General features: G+C 50.6%; 1 long non-coding RNA gene across 9 annotated transcripts in view; it reads right to left on the bottom strand.

Moving 5' to 3' along the window:
* LOC143689047 (uncharacterized) overlaps positions 1 to 19,337 on the bottom strand; it is a 213,150-nt gene that overhangs the window by 43,815 nt on the left and 149,998 nt on the right. For 8 of the 9 annotated variants that reach the window (XR_013178497.1, XR_013178496.1, XR_013178498.1 and 5 more), the window contains 2 exons: positions 15,196 to 15,325; positions 14,538 to 14,644 (listed from right to left, as the gene is read on the bottom strand). This is a non-coding gene — a long non-coding RNA (uncharacterized LOC143689047). Of the gene's footprint in view, positions 1 to 14,537; positions 14,665 to 15,195; positions 15,326 to 19,337 lie in introns of all 9 variants that reach the window. The other variant, XR_013178501.1, reaches the window with a different exon arrangement.

Here is a 19,337-nt window from a genome sequence, read left to right as displayed (position 1 = left end):
TTTGAAACATGTTTATCTTTTGTATCAGTTGACCTTTTCTGAAATCGGGCAACACTGTGTTATGATTCTTACTCAAATCTATTTCCTATATTAGAATTTTATTGATATGAAATTTAGAAAAACTGGGAGTCAAATATCCAGCATAATACTTGCATATTTTCAGTTCACACAACATTATCATCTGCATGTTATCATCCCAGGGATAAACCATATCATCTTAGATGTAATATGGTTTACCCCTTCAGTCATATCAAATGGTAAAGACAGGATCTGTATGGTTGTTTGCCTGTTTATTGTATGCTTACATTGTTACGATCACAGGAAGATGCATTAGGATTTGCACAGCCATTGCTTTCATTGGATTTGCCAACTATTAAAGAGATCATTTAATGTATTTTTCAAAATTGCGTGTTGAGCGGTTTTAAAAATTTTAAATCGACGCCAAAATTCATAAACCTCTGGTTGAGGGTTTATTTAATAATATTTCTAGGTCTGTAATGTTCAGACAAAAAAAAGCTTCACAGTTCAATTAACTTTGGGGTAAAACTTAAGATTGAGAGTTTGAAAGAATGGAAAGGGCCTATGAAATATTTCCAGTATGATGGTAACTGTGTCTTATGTAAGACATAAAGAATGGGCCTTTTAAAGTAGCAAACATCTTAAGAGAGGTATAGTTTGTTATGTGATGATTTTTTTAATTGTAGCAAAAACAATTTTTAATTGCAAAATTTCTAAACACCTTGCCAGTCTGGAAGGTAATTAACTATTGAAGATAATTAACTATTATTTTTGTTGGAAGATGGGTTTTTCTTCCCTCTTCTCCCTGTCCTTCATGACCAAAGAAGTGCTTCGGCTAATGAATTAAGCAGACAGCAAATATCTACGCTTTTGACCTCTGTATTTGGATACTTCATGATTAATTTAACTGCAATGGATAAAATGGTGATGAGTATTGTTAGTTCATCCATATGTTTATAACATCTGGGAATATGAAGTTGTAATTTGAGGGGGGAGGATGGAGAAATAGCTTGTAAAAATCTACTGCAAGAACTTGAACATCTAAATGAATACTGAAATGAAAAGAATATCACCTTAGGCATTAGACAGACCTAACTTCCAGTTCTAGACAGACCTGACTGTGGATTTCCGGCTCCCAACTTACAGTGAGGCCCTACAACCTGGACAGGTAGCTGGAAGGGGCAATTACATAATGTCTAGGTACGCTGAGCATTTTTCCCAGTACAGTCAGGGTCCAATAAAGACACCCATACATTCTGTTTCCATGCTTCTCGCCACCGTTATAACCATGACCAGGCAATCACCCAAGGGGACCCCACCCACACTGGAGAGGGGCAGACAAGCCAGAAAGCAAAAAAGAGCTAATGTCTGGGGAGCTAAGAAAGGTGATGGGGAAGCCCCGAGAGCTGAAGGAAGCAGGCAGAACCATTCTCAAGAAAGAGTCCCAAAAGGAGAAAGGGGCAGGTAAGTGGAGGGGGGGACAGTTTTTCAGGAGCTAACACAGTTTACACCCCTGAGCCTTCTGGGATGTACACCTGAGCCTCACTCTTCTCATTGGTAAACGGAAAGAACATTACACACGAATGGGAAAACTACATTCGTGTACATTTGCAATAACTCATGGCATACAGAAAACCCTCGAGAATGCCGCTTTCATTCTCACTCCTCCCTCCTTACATCAAGGAGTGTCTACCCTGAAATAGGAAAGTACACCTAATACTTATAAGTAAATCCACATAAATGAAATTGTTTCATTAAATATAAAAACCCAGTGATCATTAAAAATTCCTGGGAGGAACTGATGACAGTTCACTAATTAATTGGGCTTAGAGATACCAAGTACCACTTAATGAATCACTGCTCGAGCCTTAAAGGAGCAAATATGATGAGTGTCACTCCCCTGGGAAGACCAAAGCTGTATGAGCTTAGGAATGAAGTTCTCCCTAAAGTTTTGAAGGATTCACAATTGCCAGCTTCCTTGGATACAGGTAAGATGAGTCAGCTGATGTCACTGTTAGCCAGCATCAACTGCAGGCCTCCTTTGCATCTATAATTTGGAAAACATCAGTGGTGGTAAAGAGGTTAGTGGAGTAAAAAAATGAGTGAGTGGCCATCAGGCAAGACTTTCAGTACCACGCTGCCTGTGCCAGAAAAGGAGCTCGGCAAGGAGGCAGCAAAACCAAACAGAAGCATGGAAAAGCACACCCATACACATAAACCACATTCATACTATTTTCCCACTACAAAATTAAAACATGCTCTTTTGAGAAAAATAATGAAAGAAAAGAAAAGAAAACCATCAAAAAGCAAAAGTCCCCATTGTCCCACACCTTCTAATCTCATTTCCCAGAAATGGCTGTTAGCAGGAAGTGCATACCCTTCTCAGAATTTCTCCCATGTGTAGATAAATAGGTATATGTGCCATATTGCTCTGTCTTGTTTTTACAAACATGGACTGATTCTATACAACCAGTTCTACAACTTGTCACTTTCAAAATTAATTGACTAGAAACACCTTTCCAGGTCAACATACATAAATCGATCTTACTGCCTGTATATATTTTTTTAAATTTTTTACTTTGAAATAATTTCAGACTCATAAAAAGAGCTGAAAAAACAGAAAGACTTCTCATAAGGCCATCTGATTTCCCCTATATGAACATCTTATATAATCAGAGTACCATTATCAAAATCAGGAAATTAACATTAATACAAAATTATTGCTTAACCACAAGACTTTATTCCAATTTCAGCAATGTCCCCACTAATGCTTTTTTCTAATCCAAAGTTCAATGCAGATCACACATTGTACTGAATTGCTGTGTCCCTTGGTCTCCTGCAATCCAGAATGATGCTCAGTCTTTCTTTGTCTTTTATCATCTTACCACATTTGGAGAATACTGACCAATTATTTTGTAGACTGTCCCTAAATTTGGGTTTGCCTAATGTCCTCATCACTAAACTAAGGTTATGCACTTCTGGCAAGAATACTACAGAAGTGACGGCTGATTCCAGGACGAGGGCAGGGAAAGTACAAGATGATCCTGGAACATCTCATGGTGCCAGAAAGTAAGGTAGTACACAAAAAATGATGGGGAAATGTCAAAAGAATATAGTACTTCAGTGGAAGGGGATTCCAATGGCCACATCTAGGAAATTTTAAGAAAAAAAGTTTGGCATGGATTATAGCCAATATAATAAAATAAGAACATGGGAGTCTATACTGATATAAATAAATAAACGAATTAGAAAATAGAAACAAGAGAAATGTCCTCCTTACAACAGAATCCCCACTGACACATGTAGAAATCAGGATGGAAAATCAGCATTCAGCAAACCACAGAGTAATAACTGTTTCAGGCAAGAATTATCAATGGATGCTAAAATTAGTAGGTGAAAGTATGGTGAGAAACAGGACATGTATATGATCTCAAAGTATCTCTCCACAAGATAGTTATAGATTTCAAAGGGAAAGAGTAAATTCACAGTGGAGAAACCTGGCAGACCCCACCTTCATTGAGTGATCAAAGAAAATAGCATCAGTAATGGAGCAAACCGGCACCAGGTGCCTCTTGATAAAATGCACTGAGAAGGACAAAGCATGTTCTTTACTGACTGCTGAGCGTTCCACTGTTGACCGGTTAGGCTGTCTTTCAGTTTCTGCTGTTCTAGAAATGCTGGCAAGTGAACACATCTTGGAACTTGCCTTATTTTCTCTAGAGGACGGACTCCCAGAAGTGAGGTTGCTGAGACAAAGAGTGTGCTCAGGCTGAATGAACCTTTGGAGGTCGGGCCAAAGCTCCTTTCAAAGAGGTGGGTCCAGTTCACCCACACACACCCAACAGGGCGTGAGAGTGCCCACTTTCCCTTGTCAACACTCACCACTACATGCTGCCAGAATGCCTGAGCCTGGGGCAAAGGAAACAAGAGGCGGCTGTGTCGGCACCCAGGCCAATGCAGTGAGTGCAGCAGGAGTGCTGGGAGCACTGCGTGCATGCGGACACCTGAAGATTTTCCAAGGATTAACCTTCCCATGCGCTTCAGGACAAGCTGGAGTCGATGGTGGGCACATGGGCAGAAGACACAAGGTAAACAGCACCCTGGCTCCAGGTTATCGGGAGCAGCCTGAAAAGCAGCCTATCTGTCAGATGCCGTATCAGTTTGCTGTTTGGGAATGGGAATGGCGAGCCTGAACCTATACCAAGCCCCACCCAGCCACAGGTTCAAGACCCCCAGCTCCAGACGTCAATCACAGGGCCTTAAAAGTCTAAAACGATGCAAATGTAGCAGTTAGTCTTCCAAAGTGCCCCGCTGTGTTTTACAAAAGCTCCTTTCATGTTATTTTATATCAATTTCACAACAATTTGGAGCAAGGTCTTGGCAGACAGCAAAAAATGTCAATACAGAAAGCTTGGCCACCACTTAGCACGGCAACAGCTAGGGAGTGTGAGAACCAGGTATCCGGAAGCCCAGTTCCCAGCGGATCCGGAAAGCAAGGCTATTTGCTGGCCTAGGTCCTCCCTCTTGGCATGTGCTAAGGGGATCCATTATCTCACCAGGTCAGAGATAATCCGATCACCTCACTCACGCAGCCACCTGGAGTCACGGCCCATTGTCTGCATCATTTTGCAGAGCAACAACCGAAGATTTTGCTCACCATCTTGCTGCCAGCAAGGGGCAGAGACGGGACTGCCATGCGGTTTATGTGACTTCACTCCCACTGTCTCTCCCATTTCTAAAGACCTTGCTTGGGCAGTCTATGCCCTGGGTGGGCAGCAAGGCGGGCAGAGAGGACGATGGGAGGCATGGAGAACTGGCTTCTTTTACTTCCCGCCTCCTTTGAATCAATGAAGGTGGAGAAAGGCGGGGACACGCTGACACCAGGGCCACAGTCCCCTTCTCTCCCACCCCATACATCCGATAGATCTGTAGATATTGATCACCTATTGTATACAGACTCTGGATTCCACAGATGTGCTTGGCAATCCAAGCCTGGGGTGAGAAAACCCCAGGGTAAGAAGTGAAATGGTATTATAAGCGTTTAATGCCCGAACAATGGCGTGGGTGGTGCTGACTGCAGTGGACACAGGTGGGAAGGACGAAGGCCTGAGAAAGCCTGGCATCCCTGGAAAGCTGCAGGGATAATGATGTTTACAGTGACTGCAAGGGCTCGGGGCCAGGGAGGGGAGAGAGCTGGGCCAGAGGGGAAAACAGCTCGACTACTGAGCATCCGTCACCTCACTTTCCCTTCCAAACCACGTTACCCCTAAGTCACAGGTGAGGAAAAGTGAGGTTCAGAGAGGCTAATTAACTTGCCTGAGGCACCCAGCTGGTGAGCCTTAAAGTCAGGATAAAAACCAGGTTTGGCTGGAACCAAAGTCCACAATCTATGGACAATGCTAGGCTTTAAGTGTGTAATTCCCCAAAGTGCGGGGGATTCTATTATAGAACAGACTCCAGGCCATGGGGCCTCCACACCTCCAACCAGTGGCCTGGTTATTTTGGCTCTTGAGCGTATCCTCATCACTGACCCTTGAGCACAGCCCTCTGTATCTGTATAAACAGTGGTTTATAATTCATCCACCTGCACAGCGGCTAACGTTACAAAGCAGACAGAAAAGAAGGCATTGTGTGAAGGCGAGATAAACAATAGGGGCTGTAGCATTTTCTTCTTACACCCCAACAACTCTGCACACTTCACTTCAGAGCACACTGAAATGGAGTGGAGAGAGGAAAGTGGAAGGCAGCGTATTAGGGCAACAAAAGGAGTGTGGGGGAGCCTGCTCGGGGAAGCTGAGCAAAAGGAGTGTGGGAGAGCCTGCTCGGGCAGCTGAGTTCAGACAGCCAACACCATGATGGGGCGCAAAGGAGGAGAATCACAGAAGGAAAACTGGTTTTACTCTGTGGAAAAGCCCTTCAGGCTCCATGAGGAGCTCCAAATGAGCTGGTAGCCCGTGGTTCTGGGGTCTGGCAGGGACCATGGAGTGTGTCCAACTCAACCTTCTGGGGGCCTCCAAAGAGCAGAGCTGGAGGCCGAGGAAGCCCCCAAGAAGCACCTGGCCCCCGCCTTCTCCCTGGGCCCACCACCTCACTTCCCCTTGTCAGCACCGCCCCGGTGTATTTTGACAAGGCTGTTTCCACCGGGTACGGGCACACGCCCCTGCAGACACGGGGCAGCCCCACCCACCCTGGGGCCATTTTTCATTGTGGAAAATCCAAAGTATCACCTCCACGCGCCGTGGGCTGTGGAAACGGGGGCTGCTGGTGAAGCCCCCTGGCGGCTGTGGCTGCGCGCAGGGCGCACAAGCGGGTGATGCCACAGCCCGTGGGTGGGGACACATGACTTCCGGGGGGAGGGGCTGTGGGGTGGGACTGTGGGGGGTGGGCGCCGTGGGACCCTGCGCCCTAGCGGTCCCTCCAGGGAAGGGGACGAGGGTAGGAAAGATGCCTGATCACTAGGCATTAATCAGGCCTCAGTGAGAGGAGAGGAAGCACACGCGGCTTTGGCTTTTCACACAAGGAGGGTCCCGGCAGGTACTGAGCCAGGAGCAGAGGGAGGGCACAGAGGCATCAGAGACTTACTGCCACCTAAAGCAAGTGCAGCCGTCAGGACGGCCAGGTGTGGCGGCACCGCCAGAGTTGAGAAGCGGGAGGACCCCGGCTGGGCCTGGCATCTCCAAGAGGGGCACGAGGAAGCTGGCTCTGGGAGGGTGGGGGAAAACCAAAGCAAAAGCAAAAACCCTGCAAACTGGAAGCGCGGCCACCAGCAGCTGTGTTGCCATGGCGACGCGTGGGGGGGGAGGAAGGGGAGGAGGAAGCAAATGGGAAGCGCCGAGGCCCTCCTCCTTCCTCCGCTTCCGGATCCCTTTCAACAGTCAGGGCCGGCCACACGGGGCCTGCGGTTTCTCGGGGCAGCCATCGGCGGCCACTGTCCCTGGGCACACACAGCGGCGAGGACCGGAATTTACAAACTATATGTCAGCCCAGCCCTGGACCACCGGAGCGGACAGTGGGCCCAGCCGCTGGCCAGTGGGTCACGGCCGGGTGTCCATCTGTCCCCTCAACGTCCCCCCATCCTTCCCACCGGCCCACACCACTTATCTCCATTTCCTGCAGCCCCCGCAGACAACGGCGCGTGAGATGGCCTGGCCTGCAAAGACACCGGGGGTAGGTCCAGGTCCCAGGCCGAGTCCTTCAATCACAAGCAGAGTGTGCGGGGGAGGCAGGGGCCACGGACAAACGTCCAGTACACGGAAAGGCTCCGTAAATATTTGTGGACAGAAACAGAAGGACTTCACGGTTTCCCCTCAAGAGTTTAGAGTCTAATTGGAAGTGACAGACAAATATGCAGAGATTAAAAAAAGAAAAGTGGGGTATGTTTCTGGAGGTAGAAGCTGGGGGAGCTGGGCCACTGCTCTGCGCCGGGTGGACTTTCTGACCTCTCCACCCATCCCCTTCCCCGGCTCTCACCTCTAGGACAAAGTGGGTGAAAAGGGACCAGGACCCCGTTAAACACGTGTGGGGTGTGGGAGGGGATGAGCGTCGGAGACACAAGTGTGAGCGCATGCTTCCAGTGTGAGCGCATGCTTCGCCTAGAACAGACGGGAGCGAGGTGGGCGAGCGGGGGACGGGGCGACAGGGAAGACTTCCAGGGCGACAGGGAAGACTTCCAGAAGGAAGGAAGAGGGAGCTGGAGAATGAGCAGGAAGCCAGCAAGGCAAGGAGACCGGGAGGCACTCCGGGCCCAGAAGGGACAAGTGCCAAGGCCTGGAGGGCTGCGGGACCTGCTCTGGACAGGACGCATTTCTGAGTGTCTGCTAAGTGGGTTCAGACCCATCATGACTGCTGTTCAGTGGCACTTTACCCCTGGGGTCCCCATGTCCCTTGGCCCCAGTCTGACTGTAAGAAAAACAGCAGAGAAATCCTAACAGACTGTCTACTAGAAACCTGGTGTACTTCTCGAAATTGCCAAGGTCATCAAAGACAAGGAAAATCTGAGAAACTGTCCCAGCCAAGAGATGCTAAGGAGACCTGCAGACTAAATGTAATGTGAACTCCTTGAGGGATCCTGGGACAGGAAGGACGTTAGGGAAAAACAAACGAAATCTGATAAAAGTATGAACTTCAGTAACTAACCACAGAATATTAGTCCATTAATTGTAAGAAATGTACAATACTAATGAAAATGTTCATACTAAGGAGGAACTGGGTATATGGGAACTCTCAAATATCTTGCAACATTTCTGTAAATCTATAATGATTCTAAAAGGAAGGTTTATTAGAACAAAGTGTGTACGGGGGGAGGGGTAGGAGTGCGTGGGGGGTGCAAGTAAACTAGTGAGACACCTGGAACGTTTCCTTCAATCTCTGCTTCCCATGATGAACTACCTTTATGCTGCTCCCAATAAACTCTGAAATACTAACTCTGCCTGGAAAACGGACAGGTGTGAATGTGAACTATTTTGTCAGGGAAGGACTGGGCGAGTACCCCCTCCTTGGCTTGCAGTTACCGCCGAGGACAATCAGGTCCCAAACCAAGGCAAAGGGACAATGAAGGACCCCCTCAGCTCCCGGGGGCAGCCCTCTCAATGTCTGGAGGTGTGCCCGACAACAATCTCAGGAAACCCCACTCTGCTGGAGGACACCAAGCTCAGGAGGGGAGGGCCACGGGTCTCCCACCCAAGCATAAGGCTGGCAAGTGGCAAAGCTGAGTCTGGGCTCCTTGTGCAGCAGTGCTCACTCCCCGCTCCACTCAACTCCCCACCCCTCACCCCCCACCCCAGCTCCCCAGCACCCCCCTCCCCACCTCCCACCAGTCACTTGTCAGGTCCCCCCCCACTCCAGCAGGCACAGGGCAGAGCCTCTGTCTCGATACTTCCGAGAAGAACAGTAAGCTCAGGGAGGAAAGCACCTAAGACTGGTTTTCCATTTTTTGTTTCTTTCTATTTTTATGAGACACTTTCCTAACCCAACATGCCCCAGGTCTGTCCATCTGCCATCCGCAGGCCTGAAGCCAGGATGCCAGGGTGCCAGAACGCCGCAGGCCTCTGCTCTGCAGCACCATGAAAATGTCCAAATGAGTCCTGGAGGCCAATTCCCTCTTTCTACATTTTCACCTTCACAGGGGGAGAAAGGTTCTCAGGAGCACGTGCGTCCTGCGGTGGGCACCCCCACACTGCACCTGCCAGAACAGGCTCCAGGTGGCGACGACCCCGGAGAGAAGCGGGCTTCGCACACAGGAGAGGGGCTCTGCAGTAGCAAGTTTGCCGTGGTAACAAGAGGGCCCACAGCCTCCTGGCCCTCTCGTTACTAAAAGTTTCTAAACATCAGCATTTTTTAAAAAATGGAAATTATGCAAAAGCGCACCGCACTAGGACACGTTCTGTGGAAAGAGCCCATCTTAGGCAAGTTATTTGACACAACCCAGTATCCCATCTCCCCACAGCATAGCTGTGAAAAGTAATGAGATGATTCATACAAAGCGCCTGGAACAGTGTGAGCTCGGATTATCATTGCAGTGGGCATCGCTGGTGCCGCAGAACTATTTCCATCATCACCACCACCCCCGTCATCACTGCGGAGAGACCCTGACTCACATTAGAATTCCCAGTGCCTAGCACTGTTCAGGAGGCCAAGAACAACGGATGGCTTCCTTGCTTGCTTGACTGATGGAATGAACAAATGTTGAAAACATGACCCATCTCCTGGAGGAGAGCAAGTGTAGCTGAAAGGGGAAGTGGTGCAAGGGGTCAGGAATGCGGAGCTGCTTCCAGTTCCAGGTGCTTGATGCCATGAACTGGAGCGTATCATAAGTACCAAATCAATGGCGAACAAGGAAAAGATGATGGGTGACAGCCAGCTAAGCCCTATAACAGGACACAGCCAGAAAAGGGCACGAGTGGCTCCTAGGGTGACTTCACCCAGGCTTCGGCACCTGCAGGGGAGCTCCGGGGCCAAGGTACTGCTCCAGCCATGCACTTATCAGCCGGGTGACACAGCTGTCCCAACATGCAGTGTCTCCCTAGCATGCCACAGAACCTTTAAAGCAGAGAGGGCTTATCCACTTGTTGTCTCCTCATGGCTCGGTTCCTGGTTCACAGTAGGAAAGGCAGTGAGTGCAGGGAGGGACGGCATTGCTTCCACACGGGGCAGGGGAGACAGACCACCAACCTGGGCAGAACATAAGCACCAGGCTCACCGCCCCGCATGTCACACCCCTGCCCTGAAGTCCCTGCCAACAGGAAGAGCTTCACCTTAAGAAGCAGCAGAGCTGGGAGATGGGGAAAGGGAGATGGACAGAGAAAAAGCGAGGAGAGGAGAAAGGAAGAGAGGGAAAGAGACAAGGGAGGAGCAGCAGGAGCATGAGAGGGCAGGGCGGCGCCTGGAGCCCTGCTCTAGAAGCTTCACGGCGCCCATGGGAGGCCGCAGGCAATGCACTCCCTCTGGGTCTTCCCTTGAAGCGGGGGAATGGACAGTGGGTCTCCCTCCCAGGGAATTCCTCCAGAACTTTTCCCTCCTGTGTTCCGGGAACCCCGCACACTGGCAGGCCATAGGCTCTCAGTAAATACTCACAGAACACAGGAAAGCGGGCAGGAAAAGAACGAACTTCACAGATTTTACAGTCCTAAGCACATGACAGTGCTTTGTTTCCCAAAGCAGATCAGTAGCCCTCGCGGGAGGAGAACTTTCTTGCCTCACCTCTGACTCTCCAATCTGACCTCGGTGTCCTGAAACTCAGTCAATCCAAGCCAACATTCCCCGGGCAGGTCTGATGCGCCCGTCACGGGGCCAAATCAGGGGCCAGAGAGAGAGAACAGAGCCAGACCCTGCCCTCAAAACCTTTTCAACCCAACAAGAAGAACTCGTGTTCAAGAACATCAGATGCTGCTTCTGGGGGCACAGTGAAACATGCTGGGGGGACCGTGAGGACTGAGTATTCCAAAGTCTGGCCTTTCTTCTAACAGCAGCTGTTACTTATAATCGTCCCTCATGATAACTGTGCCAGGCATTCATCTGAGTTGCCAGCTGCTGGGTTAGCTGGGATGCAGGTGACTCGGAAATGCTTTTGTTTTGGGGGCTTGTTCCGGGGCCCACTCCCGGCATGTGCGTGGGTCCAGCGCAGGGGAGGGAAGCTCCGTGCCTCACTCTGCGACTGCCATCCCGAGGGACAGATGCTATCAGAAGAAACAAAATCAGACACATTTTCCTTAGGCGTAAACCCTCCTCTGCATTTACCCTCATGTTTTGACAATAATTGAACTCTGACTTCACTACTAAAAATAAACTCTAGGTCAAATGCAATGCACCAAAAACCTCAATACGAAACCACAAGAGAGAGACAGGGTAGTAGAAAAATAGGCCAATGCTTTTGAAAATACATATGTTTTCAAGTGCACAGTTCTAGGGGGGCCAGGAGTGCTTTCAGCATGTTGGATGCTCAGTCCAGGAAGCAGCTTTTACACATGAACCTATGGCTGAAGACCAGCGGGGGCTGTGTCCACAGACAGGCAGGCGCAAGTCCTCTGGCATCCTCTTGGGGGAGGCCGGGGCTTGGGGGGATCAGGCAGGGAGCCAAGAGGTGCTACCGGCAGGTAGCCGCACGTCCATGGAGTGGCCAAGGGAGAGCAAGGGGGACCCCAAGATGGCGAGTCGCTGGACAGATAGGAACCGGGAGGAGAAGCAATTAACAGCAGCTCACTCACAGTGACTGGCTATTTCCTCAGGCCAGGTCCTCTAATTGTGGCCACCCAAGTGGGTCCGTGTCCCCCTTTGCAGCCAAGGGCAGGGACATATGTGGAGCTACAAAGCCCTGGACTACACAGCAAGCAGGGACCGGAGCTCGGGGTAGGGTCCAGGTGTCCGACTCCATGCCTGTCACCCGACTCTGCTGCAGGAGGGCAGAATCAAGGCTGCTGGATGGGAAAGGAGCAGACACCACCCTGTTGGTAAAAAGCCCAGGAGTGCTGGCACAGATGTGGAATGGAGGTGGGCAGGGTCCCATGCGGACAGGAGAGCCTTAGGGAGAAGCGCAGCGGCCTGACCTCTCTCAGGGCTTGGGCACATGCTCAGCACCATGGGCCTCGGGGTCCCAGCCCCCAGCCCTGCTCTGACTGCCAGCCTCCGGCAGCTGAATCCCAGCAAAGCTCCTCTCCTGTCCCTCGCACCAGAACTGCCAAGACTCGCCTTGGATTTTGTTGGTTTGTCCAGGTTAGTGTGATGCCCCGATAAATCCAGAGCAATTTGGGCAGTGAACTTCTGATCTCTTGCAAGCAGTAGGGACAACCAAATCAATAGGCTGAGCCCTCAATCTTAGGGTTCATCCTTATGAAGTTTATTCTTGCAAAGGAAAGGCTAAGCCTACTTAAAATTACGTCTAAGAGTCACCCCCCAAAGAACATCTTTTGTTGCTCAGATGCAGCCTCTCTCTCTAAGCCAACTCAGCAGGTAAACTCACTGCTCTCCCACCTACGTGGGAAAGGACTCCCAGGGGTGTGAATCTCCCTGGTAATGTGGGACACAGAGCCCGGGATTTGTCAGGACCTGGCATCAATAGATTGAGCAAGCCTTCTTGACCAAGAGGGGAGGAGAGAAATGAGACAAAGTTTCAGTGACTGAGAGATTTCAAACAGAGTTGAAAGTTCATCCTGGAGGTTATTCTTATGTATTATATAGATATCCTTTTTTACTTTATGGTATATTAGAGTGGCTAGGGGGAAGTACCTGAAAATGTTGAGCTGTGTTCCAGTAGCCTAAATTCTTGAAGACAACTGTATAAAGATATAACATTTAGAATGTGACTGCGATTGTGAAAACCTTATGTCTGATGCTCCTTATATCCAAGGTATAGAAAGAAGAGTAAAAAATACGGATAAAAAATAAATAACTAATAATAGGGAGGACTAGGTAAAATAAATTGGGTAGATGGAAGTAATAGTGGTCAACAAAAGGGAGGGGTAAGGTATATGGTATGTACGAGTTTTTCTTTTTATTTCTTTTTCTGGAATGATGCAAATGTTCTAAAAAACGATCATGGTGATGAACACACAACTACGTGATGATATTGTGAGTCATTGATTGTACACCATGTATAGAATGTATGTGTGTGACAATTTCCCAATAAAAAAAAAAAGAAACTCACCTCCGCTCGCAGAGCCCAGGCACGGCTCACTTACGCAGCCTGCATAGAGACGCTCTGCCCACCGGCTGCTGCTCTACCCAGCCAGGAAAGTTCCATCTGTGCTTTCCTACCCCACAGAAACAGCACCCTCCCACACGAGCCAACACCCTCTCCAGGAGTGACAGAGACCCGTGATTAACAGAAGCAGCGGCCACTCCAATGGCTGACTGCCCGGCTGGGGAGCACGGGCTCCCAACACAAAACTCAAGGTGGGGTCTTGGGGGCCGGAAGAGGCACCAGCTCTCCAGGACGGTCCCATCCCCTCTATCAGGGCAGAGGAGTTTCCACACCAGGAGGGGGACACGGAATGAAATGAAAGTGGAGAGGAAATGCAAATGCCCCAGGGTGCCTGGCTGAAGGATTCAAAGGCAAGGTCTTGATAGGTCATCAGCTCAGCCCCCAGCAGCCACACTGCCCGAAACCTGAATCACACATGACTTTCAGAGTCACGAGAGGCAGCACCCTTTCCAAAGAGTCACGGGAGGCAGCACCCTCTCAAGAAGCCTCCCCCAGTAGACATGGCCCCTCCTCAGACCCCCTATACCTGGGAGTACCAGCGTGCTCTCACCTTCACCTGGGGAAAGCAGAGCCTCGGGTCCCCAGCTCTGCATCCTGAACACCACAAGTCACCAAGAATATATGTGCACTATGAAAATCTTAAGGTACAGGGGAAATGATGACATGTGCAGTACCCACTTTAGCACAATTTTCTACCCCCTCTCAGTTCTCACCTGCCTAATGAGTCTGCACCGTCTCTCCCATCTACCTACCTCTACCTGCTTTTGCAGCTCTTGGTAGGAATCAGGCTAGCGGCCTTTTCATCATGCTATTTATTCATTTCAACATTTTTTTGAAATGCAATTTGCCTTAGTTTTTCCTCTGAAACTTTAAAACCTTTTTTCCTCTTTTTCTTTTCCTCTTCACTCTCTCCCTTTCAGTTATTCACTCATTCATCCTTTCAACGTCCACAATGTGAGCGACTGCATGGGTTTGCGGGGTCCCATACAGGTGCGGGATGGAGAGAAGCCCGTGCTCAGCTCACCAGCAGGGAAAACTGGAGCCCATGGCCTGGCCGTGGGATCACAGGGGAAAGCCTTCAAGTGCCCGCTTCAGTCCAGTGGAGGGATAATAAACTGCTTGGGGCCAGGGGGCTGTGCATCCCGGCAGGGGGGTCACAAGCAGAAGAGGGGATCTTACAAATTACCAGCTTCCCAGGCGGGCTGGGTGGGAGGTGGGAGCAGATAGAAAAGCAGACCAAAGACATGGAAACAGACCAGTGCACAGGAGGAACTCTAAATGGGGCAATTAAAGAATTTAAGAAAGAAAAAAAAAAAACAACTACCTCTTCTGCCTGGAATACCCGCTCCGTGCTGGGCAGCACGCTGTGCTCCTCATCTCCTCCATCTCACACTCATCCTCGTGAGGCAGGCACCAAGGGCATCCCTGGCTCTACAGATCAGGAAACGAGGCTTAGAGAAGATGAGAGATCCATCCAAAGTGAGGCAAGGAGAACAACCAGGAAACCCTAGGTCTGCCTGAAGCCCTGGGTCCCCCTCTCTCTTACTGTCATCCCACCCCACTGCAGACTTAGCGAGGTAGGACCATGCAATCAGGGAGGGAGCTAAGAAGGGAGCGCAGAGCGGGTAGCGAGCGGGCAAGCAGGTGTGTCCTGATCGTGTTTAAACCCCATCCCACCTTCTCCTCTTCCTAATGCAGTCTTCGCATGCCTTAGGAAGACAGCCTGAACGCTGCCCACCTGGAAGGAGGGGGCGAGTCACCTAACAGAGGTGACTCTTCCTCAACCAGGCAAGGAGACAGAGCTTCCTAAGCTCGACATCCAGGCGCACCAAATGCTGGTCCAGTCTGGGGTGCAGGGGTGCGGACAGGGAAAGCAGCTTCCCGAGCAGCTCAGAGCAGGACGGGAAGCCACAATGAGAATAGAAGAATCACAACCCAAGTTGTGCTGCAAGAGATCATCTGCTCCAAAAGCTGACCCTTACCTTAATCCTCCAAATCCTAAGAAAGTCCAGCCACAGTTCAGGAAAGAACAGTTCTGAAATCCCTGTGATATGCAGAATGGATACACATTTTTTGGATCTACAGTACTTAAATCCAAGGTAAAACAGGATTCTAGAAATAAACAAGAGAAGGATAGAGAATTATTAGTATCAATGCTTAAACTGAGTGAATTTGGAAATGAGATGTCTCATTCATTTAAAAAGTAAGTACTGCATATTACCATATGCTAAACAAGTCTCATCAGAAAAGTATTTAAGCAACTATTCCACGCCAAGCACTGTGCTAGCACTTTATATCTATAAAACCATTTGCCCCTTTGAAATATGTTGTGCTTTCCCCGTATTTCAAGATTTGCGCAGGCAGCCAGGCCAGAAGTGACGGTTGGGCCCTCCTGCCTCCCGAGCCCCCACCCATCCATCACGCTCCCCTTCCCCGCCAGAGCCTCGTCATACATCTGGTAGCAGGAATTCCAGGGAGAGGGGAATGAGAAACACGCCCAAGAGCTACATTCTGAGAATGGCCTGTCCCTGGCCATCCAGCCCATTCTGTAGACGGTTGAGATGATGTGAGCCATGGAAGCTGCATCAGATTAACTCTAAGTGTAATCTGATTTCAACACGGTCATCTAGTAACGTAATCAGTGGACATCATACGTTACTAAGGAACAAAAAATGTCAGCCTCATCAGAGATTCTTATCCCAACTGATTTTCAAGTTGGCAACATAAGAGGGGCCCAAGGGGTGGGGCAGCATGGGGAATGAGTTAAAGGAGCCACCCCTGGTCTGATCAGACGGGTGGGAGGAAGCGGTGGGAGGAGAACCTTCTGAGGCTACCCCAAAGCACAGTCCAGGGCCTGACCTTCCCCAGACACTCAAAGATCAGTGACAGTCTTGGTGTGACATATTCACCCATAAGAAAGGGTATCAGTTCCCTTCTCCAGCCCCACCCCCCAAGAGGATCTTGGCAGCCAAAGCAGAGACAAGATGAGGCCTGGTGAGCACAAACTCAGAACAGAGAACACTGAGGTTCTAAAGGGGAATGTGCCCTCAACCCCGGGAGTAGCTGGGCAAAGATCCTTGCCCCATAGCCAAGAGCCAAGAGCAGTTCCTCTCTGAGGCCATCTGGCAGTCACATTCATCCCACAGATGCGTAAGCATTGGGGATGGACAAACAGCAGCTCTCCAAGCCTGAGAGCGTGCCTGTCTCCCCCACTAGGTGTGGGACTAATTAACCCAGCTTTCAGAGTGGCTCCCAGTCATGCAGGCTAGAATAACCCTCTAAGAAAGGCCTTAACTAACAATGCACCCAAAAAGGCCCCCACTCAGCAGACCCCCGCCCCTCTCCAATCCCCCCCTTCATCCCCACCCCCACTCCTGCCATATAAAGGCTCCACACTTCCCAGGCATTTCCTTGTAAGAGCATTTGCTGCCTTATTGCCAAAATCACTCCCTTTGCTTCCCAAAAGGGCAGCAGCACATCTTCCTGGCTGGCACGGCCTTATGTCAGCTGCCTGGGTTGGTACCCCAGCACTACTCTTCAAAAGTCTTTTTAGGAGCCAGAGCAACCGACTTAACCTCTCTGAGCCCAGTTTCTCATCTTAAAGGTTTGTTTTCAGTGTTAAGGGAGAATTTTTGCAGAGCTTAGCACTTGGCCTGGTGTATCACAGGCACTTGGCAATGTCAGCAATCATTAACACCACTTCAGCAAATGCTCGGGCCTCCACTTCTCAAGTCCCCTTCCCATAAGGAGAACATGAATTGTCCCTCTTCCTGTCTCATCAAAGTGACCTATTCAGCATCAGTGCCCACTCCACGGGGTGAGCAACGAATGATGTCAGTGAGGTCAGAGCAAGAACCCTGGGGTTGGGGCCAGAGTTCCTCAGCTCCAGCCCTGGCTGTGACCCTCACTTCTCAGTTTACCCATCTGTGAAACGAGGTTATTATCATGCTACCTCCCTCCCATGTGTGCCGTGAGGACACAATGAGATAGTATGTGTGTGAAGGCATCTATAAACAACCAGGTGCTGGAGAAACATAAGCACAAATCCTAGCAGCTGCCCTTTATGCACCTGTGCAGGACGGCGCTGACGAGCCTCCCGAGACCCTGGAAGATCAGGAGAACGGTGCAACTGCCACCCCCTTTTTACAGATGAGGAAAGTGAAGGTGGGGTTCACTGAGGTTAAGGACGTTGCCTGACACCAGACAATTGATGAGCAGCTGAACTGATGGCTCACGAAGTCCCCCACCCCCAACCTCCATGTAACGGGTGGCAGTAACACAGGGCACCAGCTCCTGCAGAATAGACACCGCTTTCCGAGGCTGCCAAACTGATTAATGTTTTTAATTAATGTTTTTAAACCACACACGCAGCGCCATGTTCCACGGAAATTAAGGAACTAAAATTTCTAAGTTTCTCACGCTGCCAACGTGATAGGGTCAAAGCAGTGGGGGTCAGAGGGCGGGCCTGCTCCAGGAGGAAAGGTCACAGCCTTGCTGGCAGAATGGTCTCTTTGCAGCCACGAGACACGTCTGGGGGAAGGGAATCCCAGCAGGACGCGCTTGGTCACAGCACTGGGCACCTACGTAGGAATCCGGCCACCCACCAAAAGTGGGAAGCCCACCATGCCGCGTGGGCTCGCGCTGGGCCTGAGTCGGAAGGCAGCTGCCACTCCCAGGCCTTCCTGCTGGTTTCCAGCAGCCACCTGACCTGCTATCCCTGTACTGGGCTGAAGACTGTCCCGCTCAAGTAGTGTCACCCCAGAACCTCACAATATGACCTTATTTGGAAATCAGGTCTTTGCAGATGGAACCAGTTAAGATGAGGTCATACTGGATTAGGGTGGGCTTTAAATTCATATAAGAAGAGGGAATCGGGACATGGCCCAGGCACAGAGAGGAGAAGACCTGGTGAAGGCAGAGGCAGAGGGCACAGGGATGCAGCCACAAGCCAAGGACAGTGGCACATGCCAGAAGCTGGAAGAGGCGAGGAAGACTCCTCCCCTAGAGGCTTCAGGGGGAACGCAGCCCTACTGACACTTCGGTTTGGGACTTCTAGTCCCCAGAACCGAGAGACAGTTTACTTCCATGTGGGTTTAGCCACCCAGTTTGTGGTACTTTGCTACAACAATTCTACAAAAACAGAACAGTCCCTGGCAAGGACCTTCCCCTGCTCCTGCCCTGTGCCTGATTCTGGCCGAGGGGGCCACAGTGTGGTAAGGATGCTGCCCATTCCTCCCCGAGGTCTTTCAGGACTGGAAAGGACGATGCTGTGGCCCAACACCAGGCCTTGATGTCCTACGCGGCTGAGAGCCGTGGCAGCTAGGCCCAAGGCCACAGGGCCCTCAGAGGACAGAGAGGAGGCCAGGTGGCCACGGAGCCCTCTGCCACGCAGTCCCAGGCCAGCTGAACTCCAAGTGTATCACGAGTCCCATCTGATCGACCCCTCTCCGCAGCCTGGAAGGCAGGGCCATGCATAGCACCTTCCTTTAGCTGACAAGAAGATAAGGTACGGAGGCCAGGCCACCTGCCCAGGGAGCAGCAGACCACCCACTGGGAGCCCAATCTTAGCCTGAAGGTCCAACAGGCACCGAGTGTGACAGGCAGCGTGCTCTGCTGCGAGGACAGCCCCTTCAGCCCGACAGCCGGTCTTGGGCACCCACTGGACAGTGTGCGGGCCACGGGGTCAACAGATGCACTGGTGGCGGCCAGGCCAGCCACCCCAGGGCAAGGGTCTGAAGAAGAGAGTGAGCCGGCTGTAAAATGAACGGTCACACGTGTATGTCTGCGCTGGAAATCATCAAAGCACCAATGTTTCGCTGCCAAGGACCAAGGAGGAGGGTCCGTGGCACCCACAGGGGCTGTGGATGGCAGGGGCAGGACCATTTGCCCCACACCCCAGCCTCAAGATGTATTTGCCTCCCCCAACATCCCCCCACTGGAAGTGGAGCACACATACTGCTGTACTTCTCCCAGAGGGTCAGCAAGCAGGTGGAAGACTCCCACGCCTGCCCCAGATTCCATGAAGTCCAGTGACCAGAACAGGCTGCCAGGTCAGAGCTAGTCCCCTCTACTGAGTGGCTGTGTCACCTTAGCCATGCACTTAACCTCTCTGATCCTCATCTGT

Source organism: Tamandua tetradactyla, chromosome 6 (genome assembly GCF_023851605.1).
Source record: "Tamandua tetradactyla isolate mTamTet1 chromosome 6, mTamTet1.pri, whole genome shotgun sequence".
Lineage (NCBI taxonomy): Eukaryota > Metazoa > Chordata > Mammalia > Pilosa > Myrmecophagidae > Tamandua > Tamandua tetradactyla.
The sequence above is the reverse complement of the archived record's forward strand: the minus strand, read 5'-3'. Positions and strand labels throughout refer to the sequence as shown.